This window comes from Myotis daubentonii, chromosome 2 (genome assembly GCF_963259705.1).
Source record: "Myotis daubentonii chromosome 2, mMyoDau2.1, whole genome shotgun sequence".
Lineage (NCBI taxonomy): Eukaryota > Metazoa > Chordata > Mammalia > Chiroptera > Vespertilionidae > Myotis > Myotis daubentonii.
This window is the reverse complement of record NC_081841.1, coordinates 150,274,012-150,280,682: the sequence shown is the minus strand read 5'-3', so window position 1 is coordinate 150,280,682 and position 6,671 is coordinate 150,274,012. Positions and strand designations below refer to the sequence as shown.

At 38.7% G+C, this 6,671-nt stretch overlaps 1 pseudogene; it reads right to left on the bottom strand.

Moving 5' to 3' along the window:
• LOC132226366 (small ribosomal subunit protein eS8-like) lies at positions 1-575 on the bottom strand (annotated as a pseudogene).
• Between the last annotated feature and the right edge of the window lie 6,096 nt (positions 576-6,671).

The following is a 6,671-nucleotide window of genomic DNA, read 5'->3' as shown; positions in this document are numbered from 1 at the left end:
TTACTTGCCTTTCCGGGCCTTGATTTTCCTCAGACAGAACCCCAGCTCCTTGTCCTGGAGCACATAGCCCTCCGCTCGGCACACTGGCCTGGTTGAAGCGATGCATGCAAGAAGCTTGCTCTGCTGGAACTGCTCCTCGAGAAGATTGCTGATTTGGGCATTCTTTTTCCTTCCATCAGATTTCTTCTGAATTTTCTTTGATCGTTTTTTGTTTAAAATCTCTTCCTCTTCAGCTTGGCCCCTTTCTTGGGACTCCTACCACTGTGGGTATGGTGTGCTGTCAATGAGCAGGATGCAGTTTTTTCCTAGGGTCTTGGTGCGGACCAGTTCGTTGTTGGATGCATTGAAGACAACATCAATAATCCTTGTTTTGCGCATACAACACTCTGAGCCCCAGGAGAAGTTGCCCATGTCCAGCCTCAAAGCTCGGTACTTCTTGTTGCCTCTGTGCACTTGGATTGTGGGGTCCAATCTTAGTGTTGGACGTCCCAGCTCATATTTCGCTTCTTGTGGTAGAGCTTTCTCTTGCCCCCAGTCTTGCGGCGCTTGTGCCAGTTGTCCCAAGAGATACCCATAGCTTGGTGCTGGCTAGAAAGAGAAAATGCCTATTTATTTTTTATTGTAATGATTTTAGTTTTTATTATTTTATGTTTATTGTTGAGAGTATTACAGATGTTCCACATTTTCCTCCATTACCCCCCTCCACCTGGCTCTCATCCCATCCCAGGTCTGCACTGCTCCATTGCCTATGTTTATGGGTTATGTATACACAAGAATAAATTTAAAATGGATAAAACACTTAAATGTAAGTAGTGAAACCATAAAAATCCTAGAAGAAAACATAGGCAGCAAAGTCTCAGACATCTCAAATAGCAAAATTTTTACCAATACATCTCTTAGGGCAGAGAAACAAAGGAAAAATAAATAAATAAATAAATGGGACTACCTCACACTAAAAAGCTTCTGCACAGCAAAAGAAACAATCATCAAAATGAAAAGGGACCACACTATATGGGAGAACAAATTTTATTTCTTTTAATTCTCACCTGAAGATATGCTTAATGATTTGAGAGAGAGAGAGAAACATCAATTGGTTGCCTTCCGTACACTCCCCTACCAGGGATCAAACCCACAACCTAGGTATATGCCCTGACTGGGAATCAAACCCTCAACCTTTTAGTTGCACAGGGGTTGACACTCCAATCAACTGTGCCACCCAACTGGAAGCCAAGGTATTTAGAGAAGCCCTTTACTACAAAAATCTAAGGCTTCTATAAAATTATATGAAGCCATCCTTTGCCTGAAGTTTGTTGCCCCATCGACATAGCAAGGCTCTTCCACTTCAACATTATATCTATCTTCCAGACCTAGAAAAGTTCCAAATGGCACATGCCAGTTAATTGTTTGCTATTTCAGAGAGTGAGGAGGCTAAAAGGCTAATTCCAATGTAACAATGATATTTGGGGGGGGGGGGGGGGGTGGTTAGCAATCTGAATCTGTGCCAGCAAGCCCCATGTACATTCTTGATAACCTATCATTAAGTCATTGCCCCTTTCTCCACAAACTGGTGTTATAAAATCTGTTACCTAAAGGCTCTCATTTCACAGAGGCCATAAGCCATGACACAGCCCCCAGAGGGGTTACCAGCCCTGGCGCCAGGCCAGGCCCTTAGGTATGGACTCAAGCCCCAACACCTGGGGCTTTTTGCAAAGCCCGCAAAAGGTCCGGAAGTATAATCCATATTTGGGGGACAAAAATACCAAAAGGGGATAAAGGTGGGGCTTCCACGATATCAGTTTGCTCAGAATTTGAGTCTGCCGGCATAATAAAACTGTGTAACTCCATTTCTCTAAGCATTGCTCGATTTTTCTCCAGTCTTCTATAATAAGAGGATTCACAAAAGTCTCTCCCAGTGAGTTCATTTCTATTTTATTATATAACTGTGTCACCTTAGCTGCAAATGAGCTGAAAATATGTTTTATTTATTTTTAAGTTGGATATTAATGCCTTTTTAAAAATTAAGGGTCTTTTCTAGTGAAGGAGAATCATCTTATGGCATTATGACATTATCTGTGAATGCCACACAGGGCAGGTGAACTCATTGGCCATGGCATATATATTCCTATAGATCCTTATTTTGTGTCATCACTTCTAGGCAAAGTGAGCAATGAAGATGTTCTCCTCAAAGTCTCTCTACTCAGAAAAATGTATTTCCTCATGATGCTTCAGGAACATCCCTTTGTGGAACAAGTTTAGCCTGAAATCCAATATATAAACCATGCCAGATCTTCTTCCTTTTCAATCCAGCAGACATAGTGAAATGGCTTGGAGAAAGTAAGGCAGATTTTTCTAAAGGGAATTGATGATGGGGGGTTGCTTGAAATGTTTGTTTTTATACTATACTAGAGGCCTGGTGTATGAAATTCGTGCACTTGGGGGGGGGGGGATCCTCAGTCTGAGCTGGCACAGGCCAGGCTGAGGGACCCCACCAGTGCAAGATTAAGGCCAGGGAAGGACGCAGGAGGTTGGCCAGCCAGGGAGGGACCGCAGGAGGGCTCCAGGGTGTGTTCAGCCCATCTTGTTCAGTCCTGATTGGGTGGACCCCAACAGCAAGCTAACCTATTGGTCGGAGCATTGGCCTGCTGGTGGTCAGTGCATTTCATAGCAACTGGTTGACTGGTCGACTGTCTTCCCCCTGGTGGTCAGTGCATGTCATAACAAGTGGTTGAACTGCCTTAGCATATCATTAGCATATCATGCTTTGATTGGTTGAATGGCCAACCGGATGACTGGACACTTAGAATATTAGGCTTTTATTATATAGGATGGAACAGCTAATGTCTGATTTATCATAGGATGTATTTCTATCAGGACCACAGATTGTTTATAAAAAAGATAATGGTCAAGTCTAAAAGAGAATAAAGATTTTCTCAAAAATTGAATGTATATAGTGGATAGTCACTCTAATAAAATTAAAAGCATTCCTAATACAAAGTTCCATATGAAAGCATTAAAAGGTTAAATTTGTGCCCTAGATTTTTTTTAAAAAGTGAAAGGAAATATTGGGATTTCTTGACTGTCAATGTATAAAGAATAGTTACACTATTCCTCAAAAAGACTTGCCCAACATTTCTCAAATATCAGTGTCATTTCAATGTTGAGAAATAAAGAGCAGTAAATGTCTTGCATAGAAGGTTAGCTCTCAAATTTTTAAGATAAATTTTAGGCTGCCATATTATAAAATTATTTGAAGTGAAAGTAAAACAAAACAACATGGTACTTGATGAGTTTAGAGATGTATGTTACTAATACTGCTTACTTATGTTTGATTTTCCAATAAGTCAATGATCAGTTTGAAGTGTCAGAAGAATTAACTTTCTTTTATAATCTGTAGGAAAAACTACAATTGAGAATATTTTCAAATAAGTGAAAAAAATACCACTCATTCAGTACATCTAGAATTGTAATATACTACATTATAAATGATAGCAGTAAAACATGTGTAGTAGAATAGAGCTTAATTGGACACATTTATACATTTTGTGAAAATACAATGTATTTAAAAGTCTATTGTTATTAACTGTGCAATTTATCAGCATATATTTGCAGATAATATTTGAACCTATCATATGTTTTGAACCAGTAATGTGAATGGTGAATTTCATTCACTGTCATGAATTCACTTTGAGAGTGAATTGTTGTCAGAAACAGAAGCTGAACATCCTGCTGAGAGGATTTAGAGATAAAAGAGGCAGTTGGGGTAGGGTCCGTGGGGAAGGAATGCATTCATGGTGGGTGAAGCCAACTCCAAACCACTAAAATGTTTATCTTATAAGCACAGAGGGTGGCAGGCTATTGCAAGAGGAGGGGGTGGCACCTGGTGAGCTTTGACATTTTGAAACTGATACTAAACAGAAATGGGAAAATCAGCCAATTGGGGAAAAACATAAGGGGACATAAAATAAAAGAAGGATCCAATTAGAAAATAACATAAACAGACAAAGAAACTGCCAGCATTTATAAATGCTTAGACAAAGTAACTCACTGGTTACCCATTTGAGGACCCTTCTCCAGGAATAAGTTTATATACTCTTGCAATAAATTTCCACGCTTTTGAATAAAATCTTCTAGTCCGTGAATTTTATTCTTCAAACTTCATAGAACAAAAACCCCGAAACTCCAACTTGTCATTCGGATAACATGCACAATGATTAGTCTAATTAGTAGCAGTAAGAAATTAGGACCTTTTAGAACAATTATCACATTTGCCATTTATGATTTGTTTACCTTTTGAACATTGCATCAGACTCAGGGTGAAATCCAAACACTTTCCCATTGTTTATATGCCTCTGCTTATCTGTTTTATTGCCTACTTTTCTAAATCGCATTTTGTACCATTAGACAGACAACTTGTACACTACCTATTTCCACATTGCTCTTCATCTTTAGTAATTCATCCTTCCCTTAGGCAGTGAAGGCAAACCTATGACATGCGTGTCAGAGGTGACACGCGAACTCATTTTTTTGGTTGATTTTTCTTTGTTAAATGGCATTTAAATATATAAAATAAATATCAAAAATATAAGTCTTTGTTTCACTATGGTTGCAAATATCAAAAAATTTCTATGTGTGACATGGCACCAGAGTTAAGTTAGGGTTTTTCAAAATGCTGACATGCCAAGCTCAAAAGGTTCGCCATCATTGCCTTAGAGCCTTTTGCCTTAATCTTTCTGTCTCCTCAGAAAATCCTTTTCCAAGAACCATCCCAATGCTGCCCATTCCACCAATCTCTGTAATATAGTATCTCCATATTTTTTTTCAAAAGGCTTATTATATTAAGTAAATGTAGAAATTTATTGTATATTTATTAACAATTGGTTCCCATTTTTCTCTTGTGAAGACACCTTTAAAATAATATTCTTTTCAATTAATGGATTCATTCATATATTTCACAGTTGTTATATTTTATGAATATTATAAATTATGAGTCAAGTGTTTTTTTTTTTGTTTTTTTTCTGAGCAAGACGCAAGGGTGATTTCTTCCCTGGGTTCTTATCCAGGTGGATTCGAAGAATGAAGCCAGGGACAAAAGGTGGTAGATGAAAAGGGTGGAAATTTATTGGAAACAAGTACAGATTCAAAGGTAGGGAGGGGGATCAAGGGGGTGACACACAAAACTCCTTTTTCCTAAGGTTTATACTGTAAAGGCTGCAGTTCTTTGTTTCTCCATGTTTGCTTCTGATTGGTCACTATATCAGCTTCAAAGCTCAAACACCATGTGGTGCCCCCATTTTTCTCTCCAGCCTCAATGGTAGAATTCTCTATCCTTTGTGAAAATCTGTTTTTCCTCTTTCTCCCATTTGTCAGCATTTCTCTATCCTCTGTGAAAGTTTGTTTCCTCTTTCTCCCCATACCTGTGGCTTTTCTCTATGTTCTGTGAATGGATGTCTTCCTCTCCCTTATCCTGTGGCACCTTTGTTTTTCTGTGAATGTCTGCCTTTGGGAAGCTCCAAGCCCCCACTTTTGGGTTCCAAGCCTTCCTCCCCCATGGACCCTCTATTTTGAAAACTCTCTAAATGTAGGGGTCCAACCCCAGCAGGTTGAGGGGTCCCCAAAGGTGTGGACGGAGTCGGCGAAGAAGGAATAACACGGAGACAGCGTTCAGTTGATCAGCAGCCTAGCCAGGATCTCTAGCCAGGATCTCCAGCCAGGTTCTGTCTTTTATTGTCTTGTTACATCTGTATTTATACCAGTTGATTTTAATCCTGTTAATTTCTATTCCAAAGGTTAGGGCATTTCTTATCTCCATTCCAGGGAGTAAAGATTACGTAGCTTAAGGTGATTGTTCGTAGTTAAAGTGATTAAACTACCCGCCTGGCATTTAGTTAAGGGATTTTATTCCCTCCCTAACTTCAGGGAAAAAATCCCTACCTGGGGAAACAGCCTTTCTCTTGGGGAGGTGACCTTGGTTAAAACACATAGCGCTAAGAAGGGGAGCAAACATATTAAGAACAGTATGCCATATATGCCAGGTCCCTTGAAACATATGCTGTGCAGATGCTTCTTCCCTGCAGCGACTGTGTCAAGCAGCAAGGATGGACCAGCTTCCAGCACCTAAACCTGTCTATTTTACCCCCTAAAACTCCTTTCAATTACATGTTCTTAAAAGACTGATTAATATATATCTAACAATATAAAATAAAGGATAAGTTACATTCAACTTGCTAAAACTTGCAAGTCAGAAATAAAGAAACTAACACTTCTGTACCTAGAACATAAAAAAAGTCACCTTGATTTAACTCATAGCATTTATTTATCACACATTCAATTATCTTTTGTACTTTGTGTTTTGTTTCCTTTTTAATTCCTTTGACTTATTAATCCTGTTAAACCGACCATAAATATGATGTGAGGATAACTACAGGTCTTGAAACAAACCTGTACAAAAATAAAGTTTTGAGTTTAATTGGCTGTTACTGTAGAGTCAAAAGTTACTTTTGTAAATCTATGACTTATCATTAGTGATTCTGCTCTATTTGAATTTAGTTACACTTTCCACAAGTAGAATTATAATTGGTATTTTGCTTTTAATTTAGCTGCCTAGGACTTGTCCTTATTGACCTTCACCCATGGTTTTAACCCACCATTTATCTAACTTGTCAAGATCATGA